Here is an 18,722-nt window from a genome sequence, read left to right as displayed (position 1 = left end):
ATCTTTGGTGTTTCATACAGACAGAGGCAATAATTCATCTTTGGTGTTTCATACAGACAGAGGCAATAATTCATCTTTGGTGTTTCATACAGACAGAGGCAATAATTCATCTTTGGTGTTTCATAACAGACAGAGGCAATAATTCATCTTTGGTGTTTCATACAGACAGAGGCAATAATTCATCTTTGTTGTTTCTTACAGACAGAGGCAATAATTCATCTTTGGTGTTTCATACAGACAGAGGCAATAATTCATAGTTATCCACGAGAACGAGTGAATTTTGGACGAAATTATAGAAAGAAGATTTTACAAATAAAGAACTAACCCAGACACAAGTAGTTTGAGGGTTATACTGCATTTCATCGTAAAATTTAATACTATTCCTTTTAAAACTTTACGACTATGGTTGGGGGTGGTGGTGTCAATTTATCGTTCTCTATATAGGAGGCTGGCATAATGTTAAGTTTTGATTTTTGCAAATTTAAAAGAAAAGGTTGCTACCATTGAAAGTCCTCCGGTACGCCACTGATAAGTTTCGGGACATACAATGCTAAAATCCGAAGTTCGATTCCCCGCGTTGGACGGAGCGTAAATAGCCCATTGTGAAGCTCTGGGCTAAACAAACAATCGAGCTATCCTAGAGAGAGGTCACTACCATACCCACAGTCGACCTCGGACTGGTAGTCAAAACCCAGAGCAATGTGGGCTTAAGCATTTAGGGTTTAGGTCTACCTTCTTATGTGTGTTTTTTTATAATTATTTTCTTACCTGTGTTTGGGATATAGTTGGAGAGCCGAAGTATCTTTTCTCGCGAGTTTGTGTGGTGTTACGCAATCTTAACACATATTGATATTCAAACATAACACCCTTAAAGACTATAACGAATATGTCCCAACACTGGTTGCCATGGGCTGTAGTAAAAAATAAATAAAATTGGTTTCGTAAAGTAAGAGTTACGTTTGGAAAGCCAACAATAAACAGCTTTAATGACAGAACATCGCCATGACAACATCACAAATAGTGAGAGCACTAACTTATTGTTTATCCAGCAGTAAATGGTTTGAGTTCCGTGTTCAAGCAGAATGCGATATACAGATTAATCAGAGCAGGTCAGTAGAACGGCTAGTTTACTAACGCCAGAACTAAACTTCACAAACACAACTTTCTAGAAAACTTACATAGACTATATTTCTTTGAAATAAACGAAAATTATAATAAGAATACCCTCTCTCTCTCTCTCTCAACCGTTTACAGCTTTTATAATAAAAAAAAAATCTTAATTTATCACCATCGTTACCGAAAAGCAAAAGACTTGGAGTAAATGAAAAGCTTCTGGTATTTTAAATTAAGACTTTAGTGTCTGTTGAAAAGATATTAAACTATTTGTTTCTTCATTTTAAACGTGCGGCTTTTGTTCACACGATAAGGACCTGTTGAAAGTAGTCCAGATTCTTTAATGGCGATTCACGTAGGGGAAATAATATACGAGTCTTGAGGCAATCACGATCGAGACGTAAAAAAAAACAACAGAAATAAAATGATTATAGTCGAATATCACGAACTGTAGAAGTGAAATATTTTTAATCTGTGGATTTAGAAATGGAGATACCATCCTTGTCACGTATTTGAATTACCTTAGTTTATCATAAATATAAAACTTTCAAGAGATTTCTTATACGCTTATGACAATATTTAATGGCAGTTCATCATGATATACAAACAATAGCAAGTCTTTACAAATTACATCCGTTTCGCGTTCATCGAGAAACGTCAGAGACACAAAAAATATATACGTCTACAGAGAATTTCGTGAAATAGTGACCTAGTTTGTCAAATGCCAAGAAGAAAAGTGTGTTTTTGTTATATGTGTGGGTTCCAAAATGTGTTTGTTATCGCAAATATACTCAATGCGCTCTGTCCATCCTGAATTGTCCCTAAACTTACTCAAAGCACTCCGTCTATCCAGGATTGTCCCCCAAATCTAATCAATGCGCTCTGTCCATCCAGGATTGTCCCTAAACGTACTCAATGTTCTCTGTCCATCCAGGATTGTCCCTAAACCTACTCAATGTTCTCTGCCCATCCTGGATTGGCCCTAAACCTACTGAACGTTCTCTGTCCATCCAGGATTGTCCCTAAACCTACTCAATGTTCTCTGTCCATCCAGGATTGTCCCCCAAATCTATCAACGCGCTCTATTCATTCAGAACTGTTCCCGATGGGTCAGCGGTAAGTTTATGGATTTACAACGCTAAAATCCGGGAGTTCGATTCCCTGCGGTAGACACAGCAGATAGCCCAACGCGACTTTACGCTAAAACAAACAAACGAACCATTCAGGATTTTAGCGTATTAAGTCCGTTATGTTACTGCTGACCCCTCGGGGGCACAAGGTTCGAAGAGAATCAATTTTTTTTCAACCCATATATCAGCGTACAGCCGTCCCTAATTTTTTAGCTGACACACGAGAGAGTTTGTTTCTTGAATTTTTCGCAGAGCTACTCGGGGGGCTACCTCCGCCAGTCGTCCCTAAGTTTGAAATGATACATCAGAGGGAAAGCAGCTAATTAACACCACCCACCGCCAACTCTTCGGTTACTCATTTACCAAGGAATAGTGGGACTGACTGTCACATTAACTCGTCTCCCACGGCTGAAAGGCGGCCCACATATTGCAGGGCGAATGCCCTAATCACCAGGTTATTCCAGATCTTGGTAAAGTTAACAGTTCTCATCACAACTCTTCGGATATTATTGTCTGACCAGATAATGAAAATTAATCATCATTTTTACCGAACGTTCAGATAATGAAAATTAATCGTCATTTTTACCGAACGTTCAGATAATGAAAATTAACCATCATTTTTAACGAACGTTCAGATAATGAAAATTAACCATCATCTTTACCGAACGTTCAAATAATGAAAATTAACCATCATTTTACCGAACGTTCAGATAATGAAAATTAATCATCATATTTACCGAACGTTCAGATAATGAAAATTAATCATCATTTTTACCGAACGTTCAGATAATGAAAATTAATCGTCATTTTGACCGAACGTTCAGATAATGAAAATTAATCATCATATTTACCGAACGTTCAGATAATGAAAATTAATCATAATTTTTACCGAACGTTCAGATAATGAAAATTAACCATCATATTTACGGAACGTTCAGATAATGAAAATTAAAAATATGATGATTAATTTTCATTATCTGAACGTTCGGTAAAAATGATGATTAATTTTCATTATCTGAACGTTCGGTAAAAATTATGGTTAATTTTCATTATCTGAACGTTCGGTAAAAATGATGATTAATTTTCATTATCTGAACGTTCGGTAAAAATTATGGTTAATTTTCATTATCTGAACGTTCGGTAAAAATGATGAACCGAACGTCTGTGGATTGTGATTTTGGGGGGACAACCAAGAATCCTCGAATTCTGAGTTCGGGCACGTTAACAAATAGGCCACACAAGTGGTTCTGTTACATGATTATATTATTATTGTGATGAACATGAATAGGTCAGTTTAATTTGTAGTTAACCTGAGCATTTTCGGAGTTCATCGTATAAAGTAGTTCTCGAGGAGCGAAACATCTGGTACTTGCATTGCACAGCTTACTTTGGACTAGTTATCTGGCGGATTAATCTCTTGGAGTGTTTTGGACTAGCAAAGTTATCTGGCGGATTAATCTCTTGGAGTGTTTTGGACTAGCAAAGTTATCTGGCGGATTAATCTCTTGGAGTGTTTTGGACTAGCAAAGTTATCTGGCGGATTAATCTCTTGGAGTGTTTTGGACTAGCAAAGTTATCTGGCGGATTAATCTCTTGGAGTGTTTTGGACTAGCAAAGTTATCTGGCGGATTAATCTTTTGGAGTGTTTTGGACTAGCAAAGTTATCTGGCGGATTAATCTTTTGGAGTATTTTGGACTAGCAAAGTTATCTGGCGGAGTAATCTTTTGGAATATTTTGGATTAGCGATTTAATATGGCGGATTCATCGTTTGGAGGTTTAAACTAGTAAAGTAGTACGGAGTTTCATCACATGGGGAATATAAAGATAGGACGATTATATATATATCGCATTGAAATAGTTTAAAAAGTATCTCATGGTTTCATAGTTTTATAATTCCACGTCTCTGTTGTGCCAGTAAAGTCGACTGTAGTGTTCTTACAGAATAGTCAATTGTTTTATTACTCTTGAACATAGCCTAGTGTTTCGGGCTTCTGACAGAAAAGGCCAAGGTTCTAAACGCGATACGTCGTTAAACATAACCGATGTTGCCAATCCTGCTACTCGATGTAACTTTGTAGGCGGTGGGTGTTGCTCCTCCTCTCATGAACATTTCTAAATTAGGGATGGTTTAACAATCTCTGAATAAACCGTTTAGACCATGTGTCGCTTCAGGGTTGAAAATAATATATACCAAGCTGTACTGAGACTTGAGAGATTTTTCTGCAATAATAATAATTATCTGGTGTTAAGACCATCCTTCATTATGTTACAACCGTTTAGAAACAGGAAGACCATCCTTCATTATGTTAAATCCGTTTAGAAACAGGAAGAAGACCATCCTTCTTTATATTACAGCCTTTCGAAACAGGAAGAAGACCATCCTTCATTATGTTACAGCCTTTCGAAACAGGAAGAAGACCATCCTTCTTTATGTTACATCCGTTTCGAAAGAGGAAGAAGACCATCCTTCTTTATCTTAATAAACTCAAATTGCTTATTTCTACCCCTGCAGCAATTCATAACAATTAAAACTCGCATGAATGCCAAAAAACAAACAAAAATTCTAACTCTACGAATATAGCAATTAATTCAAAAGATAATCTCTTAAATTCAACATCATAGAATCTTTAATTGGTTGTTCCACATGGACCTCAAACACTCTCTAAGATCTTAAGGTGTGCTTACAACGCTTGGTTGACTGAGCTAATGATTTAGGCCTGTCCCGGATAAGGCGTTAACCGCTGGTTTCAGATCTGTAACATCGGAATACTAGATAAGTAGAACAGTGTATCACTGGCAGCTCGCATGCGCGTGAAGAATAACGTGTTTACCGAGAAAGTATCGACAGAAATACAACATAACCATGGGTGTGCGTGTTTATTTTTTCATGATAACTTGTAGGTTTGTAAACAAAAAAATATCAACTTTTCCTTTTTAACTGTCGATTTTTCTTGCTTGGGTGGATTCTTAAAAACGCAGCTGGAAAGGCTTTGGAAACCTCAGTTGCCGCACGTTTTCTTCACTCGGTCTCTCGAGGATCTGCCGAAGAATAATTAAGAAGAAAAAAAAATGAACAAATAAATTTCTGTTTATTTTATTGTCGAGACGTGATTTTATCTATCTCATTGAAACGAAGCTGTTGTTGTAGCACGTTTTAGTCTAAAACCGATTTATCACTTTTATTCTCCGAATTAAATGCAGGTGAGAAAAACAACTGATTTGATCGTATTAAGACTCTTTAGCTTTTATGAAATAAAGTGCAATAAAAGACAAAAAAACATAAACGAATTATTTTCTGCTTTTATTAAAGAGTTAAAATTCAAGCTGATAGTTAACGTCTCGTTTGAAATTGTTAACAACTAATGTTGACTGAATCATCACGTTACCACTTTTAAAACGTGGTTTAACGTATACAACTAATGTTGACTGAATCATCACGTTACCACTTTTAAAACGTGGTTTAACGTATACAACTAATGTTGACTGAATCATCACGTTACCACTTTTAAAACGTGGTTTAACGTATACAACTAATGTTGACTGAATCATCACGTTACCACGTTTATAACGTGGTTTAACGTATACTGAAAATGCCGCAGTAGTATTTGACGCCGTTCCCGAATTTTCAATTTTTTTTACACGCTATGGGATTGACTGTCACTCTTATAACGCACCCAACAACAGTAAATTTTTATTTTAACTTTGTTTCGTCTTCTGGTTATTGGTAATGCCGAATGAAACTAGAAACAACGCGAATTTATCGTGTTCTGTCAATGGTTCTACCAATAAACACGGCACGAACGCTCCCTCTGGGACTTGGAGAAACACAACAAATGCCTAGATTTATCTAAAAATGGCACATTATGAATACAAGTAGGTTTTCCGTCCACCCTTTCAAATCAACAAGCTACTGTCGCTGTTTCCTGGTGTTCGTTTAAACCAACTTTCCGTCCACCCTTAATAATTAACAAGCTACTGTCGCTGTTTCCTGGTGTTCGTTTAAACCAACTTTCCGTCCACCCTTTCAAATCAACAAGCTACTGTCGCTGTTTCCTGGTGTTCGTTTAAACCAACTTTCCGTCCACTCTTGTAAAATCAACAAGCTACTGTCGCTGTTTCCTGGTGTTCGTTTAAACCAACTTTCCGTCCACCCTTGTAAAATCAACAAGCTACTGTTGCTGTTTCCTGGTGTTCGTTTAAACCAACTTTCCGTCCACCCTTGTAAAATCAACAAGCTACTGTTGCTGTTTCCTGGTGTTCGTTTAAACCAACTTTCCGTCCACTCTTGTAAAATCAACAAGCTGCTGTCGTTGTTTCCTGGTGTTCGTTTACACCAACTTTCCGTCCACCCTTTCAAATCAACAAGCTGCTGTCGTTGTTTCCTGGTGTTCGTTTACACCAACTTTCCGTCCACCCTTTCAAATCAACAAGCTGCTGTCGTTGTTTCCTGGTGTTCGTTTAAACCAACTTTCCGTCCACCCTTAATAATTAACAAGCTACTGTCGCTGTTTCCTGGTGTTCGTTTAAACCAACTTTCCGTCCACCCTTGTAAAATCAACAAGCTGCTGTCGTTGTTTCCTGGTGTTCGTTTAAACCAACTTGTATTACCCTATTTCCCTTGTTGGGTACATGGGAATAATTAATTCCCCACTTAACAATGTTTGTTTAAACCGAGTCTAGTAGCAGGCATAAACATGAAATTACCAAATACTGATTAAATTGGACCCTACCGGCAGTAAATGGTATAGAAACAAGGCGGAAATGTTATCATTCTCATGGTATTTGATGTTTTCGACCTGAACGCACATTTCGACTATGGGAGGTCAACGGTTTAGAGTTCAAGTGTAGATAGTTGTCCCAAGTTTTGAACTACTGACCAAAAGTAGCACCCACCACCACAAGGTATTTCTCTGGAATTTACCAGAATAATGAGGTAAACTGCCACTCTCATAACGCACGTATAGCTGAAACTGCAAACTGTGTTCAGCAGCATCAGGTCTCGAACCCTGGACCCATCAAACCGCAACCCGTCCCACCATACTAGTGGATTTTATCTGATGTTCTCTGACTATAATATGTTGCGACACAATGCTCAATATGTTGCGACACAATGCCCTTTTCTAATATTTGTATTGCTTTTCAAATATTACTCTATTAAAATTGTAGTTAAACCGTTGCTACTCCAATTAGTTTGTTTTGTTTTTTGCTGTAAAAAGTAAATCAAATTTACTGGTTTAAATGAATAAAAAAAAACTCAATGTGCCCCTCAGTAAAAATGTTCACATATTTCCTGGTTTGGTTGAAAATAATGGTCTGATTAAGTTTAAATGGGAAAAGAAAAGAAAAACAGAAGAAACCAGATTCGTTCACGTCATTCTTACTGTAGGGGATTCCTGTATTGTCTGGTCACAAGGAATATAACATTGTCTATAACTGTAGATGTATATCACCTAAAAATTACATATTGTCTTCAGAGTACAGCTCACTAACTAGTAAACACATTCTAGGTGAAATTCATATCCATAAGGTTTCAAACATTTGGCATTCTAAATTTAACCGAACAGCTGGATTAACTGTCACGACTATAACGCTCTCACAGCTGAAAATGTGTAGCGTGTTCAGCGGCATATCGCAACTCGAACTTCAGCCTGGAACGCTTAACACTAGGTCACGCCCTGACTTATGGTTTCAGAAATCAGGATTACAACCACGCTGAAAGATAAAACCAACTACAAACATCTGAATCAATTCATGGTGTAAGAATACAAAATAACCGAATCAGTTCATGACGTAAGAATACAAAATAACCGAATCAAATCGTGGCGTAAGAATGCAAAATAACCGAATCAATTCATGGCGTTAGAATACAAAATAACTAAATCAAATCGTGGCGTAAGAATGCAAAATAACCGAATCAAATCGTGGCGTAAGAATACAAAATAACTGAATCAGTTCATGGCGTAAGAATACAAAGTAACTGAATCAAATTATGGCGTAAGAATACAAAATAACCGAATCAAATCATGGCGTAAGAATACAAAATAACTAAATCAATTCATGGCGTAAGAGTACAAAATAACTGAATCAAATTATGGCGTAAGAATACAAAATAACTGAATCAATTTATGGCGTAAGAATACAAAATAACCGAATCAATTCATGGCGTAAGAATACAAAATAACCGAATCAAATCATGGCGTAAGAATACAAAATAACTAAATCAATTCATGGCGTAAGAATACAAAATAACCGAATCAAATCATGGCGTAAGAATACAAAATAGCTACACCAATTCATGGCGTAAGAATACAAAATAACTGAATCAATTCATGACGTAAGAATACAAAATAGCTACATCAATTCATGGCGTAAGAATACAAAATAACCGAATCAAATCATGACGTAAGAATACAAAATAACTAAATCAATTCATGGCGTAAGAATACAAAATAACCGAATCAAATGATGGCGTAAGAATACAAAATAACTTGAAGCTTATAAATAGTTATTTCCTAAATAGTACACGACAAAACTCAACTTTCTAAAACAATGTGTGTTTTCATACTTAGTAAGTGAACAGACGATGAGAGAAATGTTTGGAAACCTTGAACAAGAAAACAAAACCTATTTGATAGCGTCATAGTTTTTGGTCACGTTAAAAAAAAATAATCGTCTGTAATGAAAGTAGTTCTTGACTGAAAAATGCAGCAGTTAGATTTGAAAGTTATTCAGATAAAGTTCACTATGTCGTGCCACAAATAAATACACGTAAATCAATGTACAATGAAATGCCATTTTTAATCGTCTAATGTCTTGTAGAATCAGGCCACGAAGTGAATTTTCCTCAATAATATAGAATCTTACTTGGAAGCACTCTACCTTGATGTAATTTACCACCACCACCACCCCCTCCCCCCAACCTTTCCGCTTCTTTTCATCCACTCCTTGTCAGTACAGATGGAACGAGTCCAATTTACGAGGCGTGGCTTTTAAAGGGTAATGTAAACTAGACAGGCTCCGAGGTGGCTGAATCAGTCAAACAAAAGAGGGAGGGGTAACGGTTGTCGGAATAGCTGTCTAGAACAGATTTAGATTGTTCGTTAGTTAAACACGTTTTTCTTTAGTAATTCAACGTAACACTAACTTCAGAAAATCAAGCCAAGTGAAACAATCAACGCTGCTCTGAACGTATTTGTCGTGTCTTGTTTATTTTAGACGCATCAAACCTGTTAGACGATATGAAAATGCTGTTGTTTCTTGCATACAACATATCTATACTTTAGGCGAGATATTAAGCCTAAAATCTGAAATCTTTTATTGGCCTATTGCGGGTTTCTGGTACACTAACACTATTATCAGTCTCACTATGGGCATGGCTTGACCTGATGGTTAAGGCGCTAAACTCACAATCGGCGGATGGCAGGTTCGAATCCCATCACCGAACACACCCGCCCTTTCAGCCGTGCGGACGCTATAATGTTAAAGTCAATCACACTTTTTATTGGTTAATGAGTAACCCAAGAGTTGGTGATGTTGATTAGCTCTTGTCAATCACTTAATTATTGTTATTGACGGTTACGTCACACAGCCTTCGTTAAATTTACGTGAAATTCAACAACTTGCAAGTATAGTACCACTAAATCTCACAACTTTTAAATACACTTTTGCTCTATAACTGTTTGAGTTGATATTTAGCCATAGATGGCGATAAAACTCTGAATGTCCATTTGCTGTCAAGAGGAAATATGTACAACACACTATTTGGGCTTTGCCACCACGTAGCTCGAAACCAGAATTTTAGCGTCATAGACTATCGAACTTACTAGTGAGAGGCACTAAACTGGATAGTTCCTGTTAAGATAGATAATTAATAGAGTATTCATCTTATCCTAATGAATATATATATATATAACTCCTTTTTGGAAAATTTTATAATTTTGTGTATGAAAATCATGTCTTTTCTGAGTAGGGAGCTCGATTCGCAACCTGCGGATCGCGAGTTTGAATCCCGTCACTGACATGCCCGCCCTTTCAGCTATGGAGGCGTAAAAGAGTAGCCCAAGAATTGGCGGTGGGTGGTGATGACTAGCTGCCTTCCCTCTAGTCTATCACTTAGAAATTAGAGACGGCTAGCGCAGGTAATCCTCGAGTAGCATTGCGCGAAATAAAATAAAAAAAAACTGTACTCAACTATTAGTTAAACATTTCGAAAAATTCTGAAAAATTGAGAATGATCATACGAGATTAGACCCCACAATTTTCTATGGGAAACGGACGCTAGTGGTATCAAGATTATGAAAGTTGCAAGTGAAAATCATGAGAATTCTTGGACCTGTTTAAAACACACACATTGGCAGCAGCATAAGCTACTGAAGTAGAGACAGAGAAATATAAAATATTTAAAGTACTCATGACATGCTGACTTGAGTATAGAGCATTGAATAAAACAAAACGCGAGTGTTAAATAATATCAAATTTTTCCGAAAGGGGAGCTGCAGTTTGAAAACGAAACTCTGGTGTCAAAACTAGTTAATATCAGTTGAAATTTTAGCTAAGGACACGACAGGTGATAAAATACAGCAGAAAGAAAAACAAGAACTGACTCAATCGTTTCAACATTAGATGGCGTCTTAGTCAATAGCACAATGAATCAAGGTATTACCACTAGAGTACAAGGCGTAACAAATAACAGAATTAACGTTTTGTTTTAAGGGATCTTTTATGAAGTTCAAATGTTCAAAGCTGGTTTGGATAACGCAATAAACAAGATAATGCCCAGAGATTAAAAACATGCGTGGACCCTAATCTACAGAGAATGTGACTTAAATGGATCAGCAATTAGAGAGGGAAGAATATAAGTATACGTGGATCAATACTTGTAGAAGGGAAGAATATAAGTATACGTGGATCAATACTTGTAGAAGGGAAGAATATAAGTATACGTGGATCAATACTTGTAGAAGGGAAGAATATAACTATACGTGGATCAATACTTGTAGAAGGGAAGAATATAAGTATACGTGGATCAAAACCAATGGAGAAGAACAACGTGAATAGAAACCGGTAGAGTAGGAGATACATACATTGATGAAATCAGTAGAGCGTGAGGTACACACATGGGTGAAACCGGTAGAAGAGAAGATACACACATGGATGAAATCAGTAGAAGAGTGATACACACACGGGGGAAACCGGTAGAGTACACGATACATACAGGAAATGAAACCGATAGAAGATAAGTTACACACATTGGTGAAACCAGTAGAGCGTGAGATACACACATGGGTGAAACCGGTAGAAAAGAAGATACACACATGGATGAAACCAGTAGAATAGGAAATACATACAGGAGTGAAATCGGCAGAGTAGGAAATACACAGGGAGAGGAAACCGGTAGAATAGACGATACATACAGGAAATGAAACCGATAGAAGAGAAGATACATATGGATGAAACCGAATTATATCCATTTCATTTGTAATTTGGGTACCACTTGTACAGGGACAATATTAAATACTAGTCAGTGACAGAACTGGGTGTAACCCTGCCTGTACTTATATGGAAATGGTAAATACGTACGTATGTGTAACTTAAGCCAAAAGGTGACATATAGGACACATACCGTTCGTTAAAATTAAAGCTAAAAGTTATTCTAGATGGGAGGATTTCTGTGGCTCTGTAGTGAGTAACTCATGGTCACATATTTACACTGTTGTAGTTAAGTTTGCGTCTAAAGACTCTGAACGTTTCGTCTTCAAGTTGAAAAGTTTTCAGTTTGTTGTATCGTAGCTCTTGCTTTCCTGTTCGTTTGCTTGTGACGAATAGTCGTGTAAAGATAAGGCAGTCAGTCAACAGCACTCACCGCCAACACTTGGGTTACTCTAATTTAATGGTGGGATTCTACCGTTCTCTAACAACGTTCTCTAAAGTTGCGGAGCGCGATTTTGCGGCAACGGGGCGCGAACCATTGATCCTCGGATTCACAGTCCGGTACGCTAATCGTATAAGTATATATAAAGGTCTGTTTAAAGCACCTAATACGTCCAGAAAGGAGCTTATGAAATATCTGGACACGTGCCAGCATTATTTACCTGAACGTGTATCGTTCCTGAAAACACATCACACAAGTAAACAGTGTGAGGTCCCGAAAATGGACTTTACCCGTTTCGATTGAGCTTGATGTAAACCTGGGAGAGTGAAATATTAAAAAATTATCTATGTCACAAGAATAATTTATTAGTCCTAATTCTCGTCACGTTCATTCCGATACGTCAGGAAGTGTCCCAAAAGTCGTCAATGATTATATCCACTGTCTTATCATCTAAGGTAGACGTTACAACAATGGTTTTGACTGGCGAACTCGAAATAACTGCGTGACTGTTGTCTTTATTAAACACTGGGCCAGAGCGTGACTAGGCTTAAGTTATAGGTTAAACCAACAATATATTCCACAGTCAGGCAGTAATTATCGAGATTAGGTTTTGTTCTCAGACGAAAACTTTATGAGGAGGTGAATTTAATCTCTTAAACAAGACAATCTACTTTCATCCACTACGTTTTGGAATATCCTAAACTGTACGGTCATTATTTAGGTATGTGTTTAACGGGCCCGCCCTATATAACACCACTGTAACGTGTTTCACTAATTTCTCCGTAATTAGCCTGCTGTCAAAACGAGATTTTTTACTTGTAAAACTCTGGATGATAACAGACAGGAGAATGAGCTTAGAGAAGCAGTGGGTAACGCGATTATCTTTTTCTGGTTAGAATATTCGAAACATCTTCCTCTGCACTAGGTAAACCTTTTTTAATCTTGTTTCCTATTGGTGGATAAGATCTTGGAAAACAAAGTCACTCACTCTTGTATGCATGAATTTTGAAGAATTAAATCACGTTTAAATTGGATGTTTACTCGAAATTAAAAAAAAAAAAATAGTTTCCCGCAACTAAGCATCTTCGTGAAAAACAACAAGAAAAAAAAATGGCGACAGATTTATTTTCCGATTTATTGGGTTTATTACTAGAACGCTAAAAAACGGGTTTCGATACCCGTGGTAGGCATGTTGATAAGACCTCTGACGTACGAAATAAATTCAGTCTAACAAAATAAACAAAGAAAAACATTGCAACGAATTTATTTTCCGATTTATTGGGTTTATTACTAGAGTACTGATACTATTCTGTGACAAAGATTGATTGTTATGAATTTCGCGCAAAGCTACACGAGGGTTAGCCGTCCCTAATTTAGCAGTGTAAGACTAGAGGGAAGGCAGCTAGTCATCACCACCCACCGCCAACTCTTGGGCTACTCTTTTACCAACGAATAGTGGGATTGACCGTCACATTATAACGCCCCCACGGCTAAAATATCATTAAAAAAACTTAAAGAGATCCTTCTTGATTGTGTTGCATGGGGCTCGTGGATAGCTTTTACCACTGACCTGTTACAAAACACCGCACTTTGCATACCATGGCTAGAGATACGACTTTTTTGTAAGCCTCTTTCTGGATGGCCCTTGGGTCCCAAGATGATCCACATGTTCAATTTTTTCCAATGCCATTAAATAACACGGATATCCCCGTCTTGGATATTCTAAATCCCAAATCTCAACACATCTTGATCATCTGAGTGTATGAATATTTTGCATTAGAAAGAACTGTTACCTAATCTTTCCAAAAACAATCAAGTTTCGGTGGCATCACACTACCTACATAGCTATAAACAATGCCAAAATGTAGTTCTGATACATTGTGTTCTACCGCAACTTTATATCGGCTATAGTTGTTTGAATACCTCTGGTGGTGTCATCACGTAACAAGGAAACCTATCAGTGAGCTGTTAAAACATATAAAAGAAGAAGAACGGGAACATTATAATTATTTTAATGAAATGACTAAAATGTGTACACAGTACACAAATGGCGCAACAATGCGATCAACATATCATTACGACTTGATTATTGACGGCAATCTTTAATTTTGATAAATGTAATGGATGTAAATCCTTACGCGTTTAATCCTTTCTAATTTTACTTCTATTCCAGGCGCGTCATTATTTGACAACAATGGCAGCTCTGCTTATAAAATTTTATAATTTGATTTTAAAAAAAAGTTTTAGTGTTCTCGGGCAATTATATTCAAAGAGATCTCTAAATAAAACAGAAGCATGAAGTGTGATTATAACTCGTTTACGTATCATTTCAATCTTAAGCCTTTTAGGTTTATAATGACCAGTTTTATTAAACATTTTAATGTCTTTAAGTTGGAGGATTCTTTAACGATAACGTATATATACCCAGGTAGAAACTGTAGTGATGGATATAATAAGGCTCGTGAAAAATACGAATATTTCAACTGCGATGAACCTTTTTCGAGTCATCCACGTGTTCTATTTTCCATCCTGTGGTTAAGCCTCGTTGGAATTTGCTTTCCTATTTTCTTGTATTTTATTTTCATTGAGGCAAAAGCAGATTTTGTGTTACGATCCTGAGGTCTCATTTCATTTGTCTCTAGCGGTGTTTTTATCGTTTTGATCTGATGTGGAGTGGCTCCTTTAAACAAAATGTTAACACTTTTCCTTCGTTTCTTTTACGTGTGAATTTATATAGAAGAAATCCCATCGACACGAAGTTTTGTCTGGTAAACATGGAACAGCACGCTTATATTTCTTTGTTTGCTTGTCGAGTTTCGCACAAAGCCACTCGAGGGCTATCTGCACTAGTCGTTCCTAATTTATTGGTGAGAGACTAGAGGGAAGACAGCTAGTCAACACTACCTGTTGGGCTACTCTGTTCAACTATTGGGATTTGACCATCACTCTTATAACGCACCCACAGCTAAAAGGTCGAGTATGTTCGCTGATAGGATTCGCACCTGGGACATTTTCTTTGTTTCGTTCAACACTAGATGCTACATATGAGGCTATTTGCGTATAAACTTCTCTAAGTGTGAACAGTTACAATATAGGGAAGGCAGCTAGTCAATAGCACCTACCGCCAACTTTTGTCTGACAGAACAATAAAATTTGGCTTATACTTTCGATATTCTAAAGTGTAGAGCGGGTAGTTTTTATTTCCTTTGAGGCCACGGGATGCGAACCGTGAATCCTCAGGTTCACAGCTTTGTCCACTGGACTACACCAAATACCTTCTTAGTTAATCATTGCTGTTCATGTAATTTTGATGGAAGGAATTGTCAGAATTATCGTAACTAGAAGCGCTTTAGAAAACTAAATTTTCACAGCTTTCAGTGAGCTTGGGTGTTTGTTGAACTTCGTGGAATGCTATTGTAGGGCGGTGATAGTCAAAAACCATCCACCGCAAACTCTTGGGCTACTCTAGGCGAATAGTGGGATTGACCGTCACATTATAACGCTCCTTCGGCTGAAAGGACGAGCACATTCGGTGACGGGGTTCGAACCCAAGACTCGCAGATTGCGACTCGAGTGCCCTAACCACCTGGTCTCCTTCAGTAAGCTCAATTTATTTCAGATTTTTCGTGTTTTGACTTTGTTTTTAATGTCAAATGTATGATTGTTCTGTTTTAAGTTCAAAGAACCTACGTTACTCACAAGATAACTGGCCTTTATACACTTTTCACAGATGTCTTGAAGCAGTGACAAGTGGTTTGTTTGGATAATTTTTACATGAGTGACACATTATGCGACACATGAGCTAAATAGACAGTTCGGAGAATCGAAGGTTCAAACATAATTTAGGTTTTGGTTTGTTTGGTTATTTTAGAACAAAGCCACATTGGCCTATCTGCTGTGTCGAACCCAGGATTTTAGCGTTGTAAGCCCGTAGACTTACCGCTGTCCCATCGGTGGACGTCATAATTTAGAACTACTGACCTAATGAAGGGCAAGTAGTTAGCAGTATCCGCCGCCTATAAGACTAGGCTACACCGAATAGAGGAATTGTCTGTCATTATAATAACGCACTCACAGCTGAAACTATGAGCACGTTCAGCGTCACATTGCATGCTCAAACCTTGGACTTTCCGATTTGAAGACTGGCAGGATAACACCCGGACATGGGTTTATTTAAATTACGAAACACCTGTTTTAGATATTTGTTTTGCTAAGTGGAAACACAACGTATTGCTATGGTTACACATTCTGTCTTGAGTACCGAATCCATAACAAACTATTTTAAAATAGCAAAATAAATTAAAAATTATGCACGTCTCTACAGTTCCCGGAGAAGAACAGACGGAGAACTGATAGGACTTTAATATATATTTATATCTGCCATTCCTGATGACGTAATTGTTTCTAAAGGTTTTTTCAGTACCATATAATAGTCTTAATGGACATCTACCCATACTACCAGACAAACGTTCACGTGACTAAAATCCTCAGTATTATTGGTTATCTAGGTTAACATTCTACATATCTACTGTTGTCAAAGTTACAGCATCTTAGCATCTGTAGAAATTAGAACTTAAAAGTTGTCAATATTAAAACATCCTGCCATATAACAGAAGTTACAACTTAAACCTTCAGTGTTTTCCACTTAAAAGTTGTCAATATTAAAACATCCTGCCATATAACAGAAGTTACAACTTAAAACCTTTAATGTTTTCCACTTGAAAGTTGTCAATATTAAAACATCCTGCCATATAACAGAAGTTACAACTTAAAACTTTAGTGTTTTCCACTTGAAAGTTGTCAATATTTAAAACATCCTGCCATATAACAGAAGTTACAACTTAAAACTTTAGTGTTTTCCACTTGAAAGTTGTCAATATTAAAACATCCTGCCATATAACAGAAGTTACAACTTAAAACATTTCCACATAATATTTCAACGTTTGTAAAAGTTAGAACTTGTAATATTAAAATTGTTCCGATTGAGAAAGAGTTAAGAAATTTAAGGCCGATGTCTTAAAGTTTTGATATCATTTAGCAGTTGACAAACTTCAACATTCATAGCTTCTGAAGGTCGTCACAAAAACTGATATTCTGCCAATATACCTGATTCTGTTTCATGAAGTGTTGTTTAACCTTCACAGAATATTGTGAATATTTATTCGTAGGCTAAAGTTGTATTACAGTAACGTAATTACACGTTCGATACAGGATGATAAAGTAAAAAATCTTTCAAGGTAACCTACATCAAGTTCTTGTTCTGAATCACACGCATATATACCCGCAATCAAAACGCACAATACTGCTCCATTTCGTGCTCTTTCTTCTTTTGCTTCCATACAATTCATTCTTCGAGACTGTCTTTTATTTTTCTGTTAGATAATTTCATGTTTCGCGGGTCATTCCCGCTAGCGCGTCAATTTCCAACCTTGAGCCACCCCTAAGTGTCGTGTCTTCCATGAAACCATCTAAATAGCGGTTTTTCCTGTTTCGATAGTGCACCGAAACCTTTCAGACAATACAGGTCGGGATGTCCTATTCTTTCAAGGCGATCTGATTTCCTGAGACTCAGAGCTGCTTCCACCGATTTCCCGAATAACCGAGCGATGACATCACAAGATAACGCGCCACGTTTATTACTTCTCGAGACAATGGCGCGCGCGATTTATTCAGGCTTATCCAACTATTATTCGTAGACGTTCCAAACACTTGGTCCACATAAAATTAAACATGCTCCATTTCCACTCCTTTTTACCGTTATTATTTTCTCTTTCTCTCGAGGTATGTAAAAAAAAAATTAATTAAATAAAACCTACAGACATCCTGCACTCATAATCATGAATTGGTGTTTGGGTTTAGAAAAGGTTGGCGTCTAGAAGGATGACCAAATACTTCGACTTCGAGAAGACTTGATCTACTTACGCTCGTGTTACACGTTATTGTGTGACGTTTGTGGCGCGAGTAATTACAGTAAAAGTAACTAGCACTTATGAGTAAACAGCTGGTGGACTTTTGGGGTACTAAAAAACAAACCCTAGAATCGGGGTTAATGTTAATTACTGATAATCCGATTGTTTGAAATAATTATAGAAAAAAAAGGGGGGGGGACATCAAAATTTGGAAGTTGGTCTTTAAAAGAAATATCCGGAAACGTTTGTCAGGTTTTGTTGAACATTTAAATCACTCATTATGCATACAATTCTAAGCGAAAAAAAAAAAAATGGGGGGACATCAAAATTTGGAAGTTGGTCTTTGAAAGAAATATCCGGAAACGTTTGTCAGGTTTTGTTGAACATTTAAATCACTCATTATGCATACAATTCTAAGCGAAAAAAAAAAAAAAAGTGCTGCTTGAATTTTAATCATTGTTACCAAATTTTTGTCCCACCATTTTATTATATATTCTTCTTAGCAAAACAGGTCTCGTTATTTTCACATCGAAAGTGCCCCATCTCCCAGCGTCTCAGCGATTTACAATGCTAAGATTCAGGCTTCGATACCCGTGGTGGGCAGAGCACAGATTGTGTAGCATAAGGTCCACAAAAAATTTTCCAATGATAATTTGTTTGAAGTTAAGCACAAAGCAAGACAATGGGCTACCTGTGCT

The sequence above is a fragment of the Limulus polyphemus genome, unplaced genomic scaffold, assembly GCF_000517525.1.
Source record: "Limulus polyphemus unplaced genomic scaffold, Limulus_polyphemus-2.1.2 Scaffold8263, whole genome shotgun sequence".
In the NCBI taxonomy this organism is placed as follows: domain Eukaryota; kingdom Metazoa; phylum Arthropoda; class Merostomata; order Xiphosura; family Limulidae; genus Limulus; species Limulus polyphemus.
Note: the sequence above shows the minus strand (reverse complement) of the source record.